The 11,391-nt window shown below is 34.0% G+C and overlaps 1 long non-coding RNA gene across 2 annotated transcripts; it reads right to left on the bottom strand.

Annotated features, from left to right (window-relative positions):
- LOC108662128 lies at positions 8,346 to 11,146 on the bottom strand. 2 transcript variants are annotated; one of them, XR_001927912.1, is made up of 4 exons: positions 11,112 to 11,146; positions 10,482 to 10,681; positions 10,123 to 10,196; positions 8,346 to 8,738 (listed from the first exon to the last, which is right to left on the bottom strand). It is a non-coding gene; the product is annotated as an uncharacterized LOC108662128 (long non-coding RNA). The 2 variants fall into 2 exon arrangements; XR_001927911.1 differs by lacking the exon at positions 8,346 to 8,738 and having other exon boundaries at positions 10,004 to 10,196.

The raw sequence follows: 11,391 nt of genomic DNA, 5'->3' as shown, positions 1-11,391 counted from the left end.
AACTAACTAACTAACTAACTTAAACGTAAACTTAACTTAACTTAACTTAATTAACTAAACTAAACTAACTAATATATATATATATATATATATATATATATATATATATTAACAAGTGCCACAACCATAGTGCACAATAACATAAACATTAAACATTAACAGCACCCTTCGATGTCCATATAGGCTCTCGTGCTATCATTATAAATCTTGTACAAAACATCATTCATGGAAGATGCCCAAACATTGGCAATAATAACATAAACATGTTCATAGTTTGTAAACATTAAAAACAAGTAAAAATTGACTTGTCAGTGGAACCTGATTGACCCTCTAGGCTTTAAATGGCTACTAGACACCTATCAAAGAATGAAGATTGAACATTTGTACCTACAACATTGGTTACTATTAGAATGCTATCATTGATCTGCAACAAAATAAAAGCGAAAAATAATATATGAGTCACAAAAACTCTGTGATCGAATACTAAAAAGGGACAGGCCAGGGGATAAGAATATTTCGTAAACATGCACTTATAATCTCATGTTATTCATAAACAATCTAATCATAATGTTCAGGAAACATGTTATTTGGACACATTTGAATAGGATTTGCTTGAAAACATGTAGATATAAACCTTTAGAAGTCTTTCACCTTTGAAACTCTCATTAAAATCACTCAAACAACCTATTCTGCATTGAATCTATCGATACATTCTTGAATTTATCGATATTTTCAAGCATCTGTTGATACATTAGTAAAATGTATTGATATATTTCACACAAAAAGCTTCCTGAAGTGTTCTGTTTAGAATGTATCGATACATATGCCATATGTATCGCTACTTTCAGCCCAAAACCAAAATTTCTGAACAAAACCCGTCATTTTACCATTCTTTAAGTTTGCTTACCTCTTGGGACTTTCTTTAAGGCCCAATCCTTTTCACCAAGCTCATTTTCATGCCATCATGCAATACAAATCATGAACAATACTCAACAACATAAGTATGCAACATACCATAAACATAATAATTTTGATCATTCCATTAACATTAATCTCATACTTTGTGATGTTACATCCCCCATCACCTTGAGCCAGCAACATACATCTCTATTGCCCTGGGAGTTTATGATGCATCATAAGAGTGAAGTCGTCACTTGCACCCCGTGAGAGTGGAATCAATCACACTCACAGAGTTCTCATATTCATAGCATTTAATATGTGGAATGTCCTTCACATACAAGCTTACTAATCTCATATAGTATATGAAAATATACATCATATACATAATCTCATGCATTCATCATGCTTTCTTAATCATTTCAAGTAATATATGGAATGTACATCATATACTTAATTACATGGCATTCATCACACTTTCTCAATCATCTCATGTAGTATATGGTATATACTTCATGTACATAACATAGTATCTTGCTATAGCCTCCAAACAAGAGTGTGGAAAACGGTTGAAAAAAAAAAAGGGGAGTGAACGGCACATTAGAAATTCTTTTGTCTTGCCATTTCTTGTGTGAAGAAAAAATAGTTTTTCATTCATTTCTTTTGTGTGTTCAGCCCCATAATTTTGTGTGGATTATGAGTTTATGAAACTCATCTTTGCTAGCACATTGTCAAGGCATAGCACTTCCAATCCTTAAAGAAGGATTTTCTCATTCATTGGTGTGGATCACCATTAGAGGTTGCATAAGGATTCCTTGGACAGCTTTTGTTTGCAAAAACCGGGCTGAGGTGGTTGAGCTTTTTGAAGGCTGATTTGGTGGTTTAACAAAAGATTCATCAACCTTTGTTATTTAGGTAAAGTGATATGATCACATACTTTTATTTTAATTTAATTTTGTAATCAATTTGACATGAAAGAGATCTTGGGAAGGTGAGGCGTAATTTAATTTTTTAAATTTATTTTCGCTGCGCTTTATTTGTATTTGATGCATGATCAGCCCTCACCCAATAGTGGTATCAGAGCCCCTTTCATGCCATTTGAGTACTTGTTCATGTTCAAATGATGCTTGATTAACAAATAGTTGTTTTGTATTTTGATTTGGTGCGATTTTGTTAAAATCGATTTTTCAAAAATCTGCTTTGCCAATTTCATTTAATTCTGTTCAGCGACATTTGTACCCTCTTTTAATCTTATCTTAACTTATTTGAATCATATATAGACTTAACTAATGTGTGTTTTACATTGTGCTAAGGAAGCACAAGAAAAAGGGACACCATAAGGCACAGTTTTGGAGGATGTCTTGCAAGGCAGCACACACATGGTTTTAGGTGCGGAATTTTGCTTCTATTTGTGCTTAATTGCCAGCAAATAAAATATGTAATTTTTACACATTTATTGTTGGATATGTGGACAGCAAAATCATGAAATGTTCATGATTAAATAGGCTGATTTTATGGAAAAAATTAGAGCAAAAACTGAAAGCAATCCAACTCACTGTTATGACATGAATTTCAATTTTAATTAACAAGAAAGTCTTGGAAATTAATTTTGAAAAATTCCAGGAAAATTATCTTTATTAAAATGTTCAATAAGGATTATTTCTGGAAAATATCATGGTCAAATATGCTGATTTTGAGCAAGAAAATTGGTGCAAATATAAATTTGTCCAGCTCACTGTTTTGGCATCAATTTCAGTTTTAATTGACAAGAAACTCTTGAAAATTAATTCTAAAAAAATTCCAGAAAAATTATATTTATTAAAATGTTCAATAAGGATTATTTCTGGAAATTTTCATGGCCAAACAAGCTGATTTAAGTTATTGATTATTGAAAGTTTGAAAACAGTTCAAAGAATAGTTATAGCTTGGAAATCGGTTTTGAATGGCAAGACAATCTTGCAAAATTAATTATGGAATTTCAGAATATTATCCTCATTTGAAAGGTTCAATGAAAGGATAAAATTTTGAATTTGAATTAATTTTTGAGTGGCTGGACACTTAACTAAATTAAAGGAATGTCCTTTACATGTGAAACGGCACTCATGACAAAGGTTGTGCATGGTGCCACCACACATGGATGCTGCACCTCCCATTGCCATGGATGCAACCGCTTTATGGAAAGAGGTTGTTTGCTGGAGAAATTGGACACTCAATGATCAGGAAGGATTCTTTTCTTAGCTGATCATTGACTTCTAAATGTTTGGGATACATGCCTAAAATCAAGGAGTTTGAATCCTTGATGGAATCAATCAATTTTGAATTAATTGATAGTAAATCTCCAAAATATTAAATCTTCCTCATTTGATGAGGACTCCCTAAATTAGGGAATTATGATTTAAATTTATCCACATCTAATTAGATTAGATAATTTGAATTAAAATTGAAAGTCAACTTGAGTTGATGACATCCTAATCTAATTAGGATAGATTTTAATTAAGATAAATTTACTAAGAAATTAGGACTTCTAATAATGATTAAAACTCTACAATTAGTGAATGGATAATACAAGATGTTTGAGCTATTGGTGGGTCTTACTCAACTAGTTTCATAAAATCCGGATGCTTGGAAACTTGATTATTATGGAAACTAGAGGCAAAGGCTAGGCGAAACATATATGATATGTTTAGGCAATGTGTTGTCACCTAGCTGATCTAAGAGTTGTATAGAGATACAATTGGTAAGCTCAATTACCTACCTAATCTATCTATCATGGTTTGTTGAGCACACTCAAGGCCATGACTATTTGGATGGGATCCTAGCCCACTAAGAGAATCCTAGTAGAGATCTCTCGAGGTGATATGGAGGGTTATCATCTTGTAGAAAATAGTGGGAGAACTATTTAAAATTTTAAAACCTTATTTTACATAGTTTATGCATGATGTTTACTTAATGCTTTATTTTATCTATTTAGGCATAATTTATATACATGGCTAATAATCTATCATTGCGGAGCATCTTGGATGCAAATAAACTCACTGGCCTAAACTTCCTCAATTGGTTTCGGAACCTCAAGATCGTCTTGAAACAGGAGAAGAAATCTTATGTCCTTGACACTTTTATTCCACTAGTCCCTGTTGCTAATGCTAGTGTTGAGGATAAGGAAGCATATCAACATCATAAAGATGACGATGATCCGACAGCATGAGTGATGCTAGCCGGTATGACTCCTAAGCTCCAAAAGCAACATGAGCATATAGATGTCCAAACCATGATTCTTCACCTTAAAGAATTGTTCGATAAGGAATGGCACACTAAGAGATATGAGATCTCTAAAGAACTATTCCGATGCAAGATGGCAGAAGGCAGCTCTGTTAGACCCCATGTGCTGAAGATGATTGGACTCATTGAGAGACTTAGACAATTGGGATTAGCAATGGATCATGAGCTAAGTATAGACTTAGTTCTACAATCTCTTCCTGACAGCTTTAGTTAGTTCGTGTTGAACTTCCATATGAATTGATTGGAAGCCACTCTTCCCGAACTTCTAAATATGCTTGACATAGCAGAGAGGTCCATCAGGAAAGATAAGGTATCATTACGTCTTGTTTCTTCTTCCAAGGCTCATACGAAGCAACAAAAAAAGAAAGCCCAAAAAGGGAATAAGGTAAATGTAGTACCCCATACCTTGATATGGTGGCTAAAAATGCTAGTTTTATGTTATTTATATTTATTTTATGTTTTTATAGAAGTAGGATCAAAAATAATTTCAATTGGTGAAGAAAGGTGCACAATAGACTGTTGCTCTATTTGCATATGTTTTGGTTTTTCAAGTATATCTCCCACTAGACAAGTCCAAATGACATGATTTTTAGACCATTAGAAAGCTAAAGGCAGGGCTACAACTTTTATGTTTACCGCTTTGCCCAGTTCTGACGGGAAGGTGGTCAAAATCTTTGTTGAAGTGAAAGTACTGCACCAAAAGAACAGAGTTGGACAAAACCTTGAGCGCCGCGACATTGGAAACTTAGTGCCGCGGCCCTGACTGTAATTTCCACCAATAACAAGTTTATGGGACTTTGAAAGCTAGGACTTTTGGGAGGCTATTCAAGGGACCTTTTTAGAGAATTTTAGACTTTTTCTTAGTGTCAAAAGAATAAAAAGATTGTACAAAGGATAAGAGTAAGATAAGCCACCTTGTTAAGGGCATTATTGTAATTGCATGAAAAATTGGATAAGCTTTGTCTATAAATATCATTTTCCAGTAGCTTCTTCTCATTTTTCCAGCAGCTTCCACCAGTTTCTAGCAACTTCTTTTTTCTTCCTCCCCACCCAACGCCATATTTACCTTTACCACCATGAAAATGGAGTTTTTCAATTTCTTTTCCTTGTTTTCTTTTTATTTCCTTTCTTTTCTTACTTCTTTCTTCTCCAAACTTCTTGGGCATTAAACCTAAACCCTAGGAGGAGAAGAAAGAAAAAAAGAGAAAAAGGAAGAAAAGCTTGGTTTTGTAATTCAAGCAAGCTAAGGTAAGGATTTTGTGTTTTTAAGCTTATGGTTGGTTAAATTCTTGGAAAAATTATGTGTGAATCATTTTATGGCAGCTATTGTGACCATGGGTGTGAGGAAATTATGAATTTTGTTGGGTGAAATTCAAGCTAAAACCAAGTGGTAAGCTTAATGCCACAATTTGAAGCTTATGATTGGTCTAGTATGGTGAGAATGATTTCGTGCATATGTAGTGTTATTGTGATGTCATGGGTATGGTTGGAAGGCAATTATATTGATTAGAAGTTTGGTGTGTAGATATGTGTTGTTAGGAAAGGTTTAAAAGGTTATGCATGTTGGTGTGCACGAATGAATATTAATGTTATGCTTGGTGGCAACATGTAAATGAGGATGGTGGTACATGTTGCCTTAGAAAATGTTGATGGAAGTAAATTTATAGTTGCTACCATATGTTAGATAATTGTTGTGGAAATGATGGATAAACTTGATCAATATCCTTAGACAAGATTTATATATGTGCTAAGTCATAAATAAGTTGCCAGTATCCATAATCTAAAGAATTACGCAAGTAAAGATAAAGGCCACTTTGGTAAAGAATGTGTCAAGATATAAGTTAGTTGGATGAGGATTCATGATTGAAGGAAAAAGAGAAGTAGAAATGAGGTACACTAAAGATATTGAATTTGGATTGTTGCTAGGAAGTACAAACGTAAAGATAGTGCACGGTGGTGGCATGTTGGAGGGAATAACTAGTGACCGACAAGTAGAATAGCTAGATACGCCTCCGAACAAATAGCGATGTAATATCCTGCTATCATAAGGTGAGTGAACTTGCATTCCAAAATGTTTTGGGGAAATGTTTACGTGTTTCAATGAATCATTTGGAAATTTCATCAGTTTTTGCTTTAAAATTTCTTAGGAACAAGCCCTTGATAAAATGTTTGATGTTGTGAAAAGTGAAATGTGTAAAAGGATGAATCCATATGTTTTTGCATAATGTTGATATATATATATATATATATATATATATTATATGTCATAAATGGTACCATTGTGTGACAAATGCAACCGTGCATGTGCGGGGTGAGTGTGCACTTGCCGCTGATGACGGTGGTGAGGGAGATGGATGGTGATACTGTCCGGCTATGTGCATGATGTGGTGGGATGCACATGAGCTGGGTGAGATGCAATGTCCGTCTATGTGCACGATGTGGTGGGATGCACATGAGCTGGGTGAGATGGAATGTCTGGCTATGTGCACGATGTGGTGGGATGCACATGAGCTTGGTGAGATGCACATAATGAATCTTGAAAATTTATCGTTTATTTGCAAATTGATTTTATTGCAACAAGAAACATTCTCTTTATACTACCTTGCGTGGATAATTGCTGGAAATTTCCTCTCTTTCTAATTTCATACTAAATATGGTTCCTTCATCATTAAATGATTTAATAACTAGGGGTTTAATGGAGGGATTTTAATAAGAACTTGAACTAAGTTGCATTGTTTTCAAATAAGGGCATCATGATTATCAACTTTTCTTATCGTTGCTTGTTCCATTCTTATGTTCACTCACTGGGTTTATACTCAGTGTTTTTAAACTTCATGTTTTCAGATTCGGAGGCAGTTGGGACCTAAATTGAGTGTCCACGTATGCTTGTCTTCTTGGTAGGTACTATGGCATCTTAGTAGCGGTACCTTCACTTAAAGTCACTCTATTGACAGTTGAGAGTCTTTTGTTCGTTCACAAGCATATGTAATGTAAACTACTAAGAGTCATGTTATAAATGAAGTATGTATACGTTGGATTGATAATGATGCCCTTATGAGATGGCAATGAATGACAATACTTTGAGGTAATATAAATATGAATATTCAGTTGCTATTAAATATTACTGAAACATTCATCGTCGAGAATTACAATACATAGGTTTAAAGATGATGGATGGAATGAGGAACAGGATCTCATAAAGAGGCTTGCTTGGGCCTAATGGGCTACGCCTATTGGGTCCATGCGTCGGTCATAGCCCAGGATTTGGGTTGTGATAGTAAAATCTCAAAATGAGAAGGCCTTGAAGCCTAAGGGAGGTTTCAAAAAGGACAAAGAAAAGGACATTTGCCATCATTGTGGCAAACTTGGGCATTGGAAGAGGAACTACAAGGAGTACCTAGCTACTATGAGCAAGAAAAAGAAGCTTATTGAAGTTTCTAATTCATGTACCATTTGCTAAATAATTCTACTTTATATATTAAAGGTATATGATACCTTAAAGTTGGTTCTCATATGTTTGAAATATTGCAGGGACCAAAGATAAAGATGAGTAAGATCTTGGCTGAAAAGGTGACCACATGGATGGACTACCTAAAGCATTAAATGCTACATTGGATGGTTACACTCTATTTATTTCGACATGTTGGATAATTTATTTGGATGTTTTTGAAACATTAATTATGTGATTGCCATGGGAATGGCTAGTGAAACATTTGTCTTTAGCATTTGGATGTGGAAGCTTATATGTTTCAAGTTTGAATAATTATTTGGAATAATTATGTCATATTTAATTATCCATGCTTCATGTTTATCCTTGCAATGATATTTGATCAATTATGAATTATGTTCAATTGATCAAAAGGTATTGATCAAAAGGTTGAATATTGATTCACATAAAATGTAATTTTCTTAAGAGCAAAACATAGAGATGAATGTTCAAGAAAGAAAGCAACTTCATATTGCAATATGATTTGGTCCATATATCTCCAACATAAAAGCCCATTATGATATTCCAAACCGATATGATTCCAAGCATACATTGAGATGTATATATATCATGGAATATTCAAAAAAGTTTAAATATTACTCTCACAAAGGATCTTGGATTTAGTGGAAGCCCAATGACAATAAAAGTTTAAAAGGGCCAAATGGCATAACATAGAGTGACACATGCATATGATGCTTGCAACATAGTCTAGTTGGAATGGTCCCAAGAAGCAAAAGGGATTATACGTTTATATAAATAAAGTCATATACATCCTATTATAAAGGGCTCAAATAGGAAGATATTTAGATCGCTAGTTCATGGAACTAATAAAGGCTTTCGAACATTGTTAATGTAACAATGGAGCCATAATAGTAGAACCTGGGTCTCATTGGATCTAGATATAGTAATATGACAGAATGTGATGCATGGACATCATAAAGATAGATAAAAGCAATTAACCACATTGAATGGCACAAGCGAGTCTACATGGAGACACGATTGCTAGATGGAATTGAATCCACATACGATGAGGTAGCAATTGGCTTTATGCTAGTGGGAGATGTTGGGATGAGCCCTGCAGCCAATTGGGATTGGTTAAGGCTTGATTCCAATCATGCAACAATATCATTCATGTTGAATGATTAAAGGTTTTCCTTCATCAAAAAGACATCAATTATAACAAGTTATAAGTCTAATTGGATGAAGTCCATGAGATTAATAAGCCTTGCAAGGGAACTGTAATGGGTTGCAGTTATGAGATCCTTATGCATCAAAGCGTAATCTCAAAATGTTTCTAGTCAATGTATCATTGAGACTGGACATCAATGATACTTAGAGACTGGTACATTTTATATTTCTTACTTGAGAAGTAAGCAACCGATCTCATAGGTTGAAGTATAGAGATACTTGGAACTAGAATATAGGTGATTGCCTAGGAGAGCAAGTTCACTAAACATGACCCGCCATGAGAAGTGCATTTGGTAATTCACTCAAGTGTCTATGCAATACTTCTCATGTGTCAATTGTGCAAATACTCCCTAGACTTGAGACACTATGTTGTCTTATGTGTGGAGTGCTATGCTTTGATTTCATCCCTGCGGGTGCCTAACCAAGGATGCCAAAACAAGATGCTTTTGGGTATAGTATGAAGCATGCGAAGGCAAATGAGTGGTCAAGATAGGAATCATCACCCCAAGTGATGCAGGGGACATATCCTAGCTGTTCTTGGTTGATATTAGCTTATTGAAGTCCTTGGCCAAGGTGACTTGAAGATTATGAAAGAAGTTTCATAAGTCTTTATAAAGCTTATGATCAAACTTTAAGAACGAATATGGAGATCAATAAGAGTAGACACTGCACCATGCTCTTATCATCTCCGGGATATATGATGAGGGAGTGAATTACACTGAAAGGTTGATCACTGAAAGGTTGAGTCAAACCATCTTGACTCTTCTAACATTTGGGTGGCCATGATGGATTGCTAGATCCCAATCTTGGTCTATGAACTTTAGGTAGTTAACTTGATCAATGATAAATTTAAAGTAGTTTAAATTTATCTAATTCTAAGTTTAACTTAAGAATTATATGTCGAGTTCATTGCCAACATGTTAGAATCCTAATGGGTCACACACCTAAAATGAATGTTGAAAGTAAAATGGGAGAGGTGATTAAGCTGGACTTAATCAAATTAGAAGTTATGAGCTTCTCAAGCACTTGATTAAAATTGTTTAATTAAGTTATGCCTAATTAATTAAATCATTGGGCCTAATTAATTAAATTGTTTAATTAATAGGATATTTATAAAATATTATTTGAAAAATCTTTCCAAAAGTTAGGTTCAATCACAACTCATTTGCATTAACAAATAGTATTGATAAAACATATTCACCTTCAAATCATTGAAATCATGCTTTTAGCTTTACATACTAAAATAGCTTGAAAGTGGTATATTCACTCACCTTTACAAAAGCATGCTTCTAAGCCTTACTTCGTCAAACCTCACCCGTTCTATGATTCATGAGCTCAACACAACCTAACACAACAATTTCTAACATAAATTTTCTATTTTTCTAATGAAACCAATTATCCAAAACTAATCAAGTAAATACATATTCTTCATTTCAAGCCAATAATCTACAATACTTTAAACCCAAATCATTTATGATGAAACCTTAATCATCTTACCTCAATAACCTTTTTTGTAGAGTGAAAATCCCCAAAATACTTAGCTCAATGAAGGATTAATTTGTTGGAATTTGTGGAAAGGTAGGGTTAAGTTACAACTATGATTTTTAAACTAAAAAATGCTAAACCTTACCTTAGATTGGAGTTTGGAAGGTTGAATCCTTGTAAAATGGGGTCTTGGGAGCTTGAAAGGGGGCTTTGGGTTGAGTTGGCTGTCACGACCCGGTACTCTCCTCGAACTCGTGACAACCGCCGCGATGTCCCGATAGACATTCATCACCCGGAATGCCGATCGGAACCTCGTAAGGCTTTAATATTAGTTTTCTCACCTCCCTTGTGATCAACAGTTGTAATATAAAATGTTTTGAAAGGTTATAAACTATTTCCAAATCAAAACAATAGAAAAATAATTCTTTTGTCTCACAGGGGCATTTTGGTCATTTTTCCTCACAAATCTCGCAACTAGTTAAAAATGTAGTATACGAGTAGAAAACACATTTTTCATAATCAAAAATAAATTTAGATGTCTAAAACATTCATTTAAAATGAAACTATATCTATTTGAATATAACAAAACTATTCAATAAAATATTCTATTTTCTTATAAAACAATATTTATAAAGTTACTGGTAAATAATTTTTGTAGCGTAAAAGCTAAATAAATTCGTACATACTGTAATACAGATAACCAAAGTATAAAATTTAATTTACAGTGACACGTGGGCCCATGAATGACTAAAAGTATCAAAAGAAATGAACCTACAGTTTTTGGATGTGGCAAGTCCAATTGAGTTCTCGACGATATCAGTTATCTACAATCTATTCCGAGCCTGAAATGGGTGAAAATGAGGGTGGTGAGATTATATAATCCCAGTGAGTAAACAAATACCATCTAAATATCTAAAGCTGAGTAAATGGAGACAGATAAAATAGTTTAACATATTGTAATTCATCACCTTTCACCAAGTTTCAACCAAATAAAATCAATTCATATAAATCGAGTAATTAACATGGCTTATGAATTTCTTAAAACATTTGGCTCG

This window comes from Theobroma cacao, chromosome 5, assembly GCF_000208745.1.
Source record: "Theobroma cacao cultivar B97-61/B2 chromosome 5, Criollo_cocoa_genome_V2, whole genome shotgun sequence".
Classification (NCBI taxonomy): domain Eukaryota; kingdom Viridiplantae; phylum Streptophyta; class Magnoliopsida; order Malvales; family Malvaceae; genus Theobroma; species Theobroma cacao.
The sequence above is the reverse complement of the archived record's forward strand: the minus strand, read 5'-3'. Positions and strand labels throughout refer to the sequence as shown.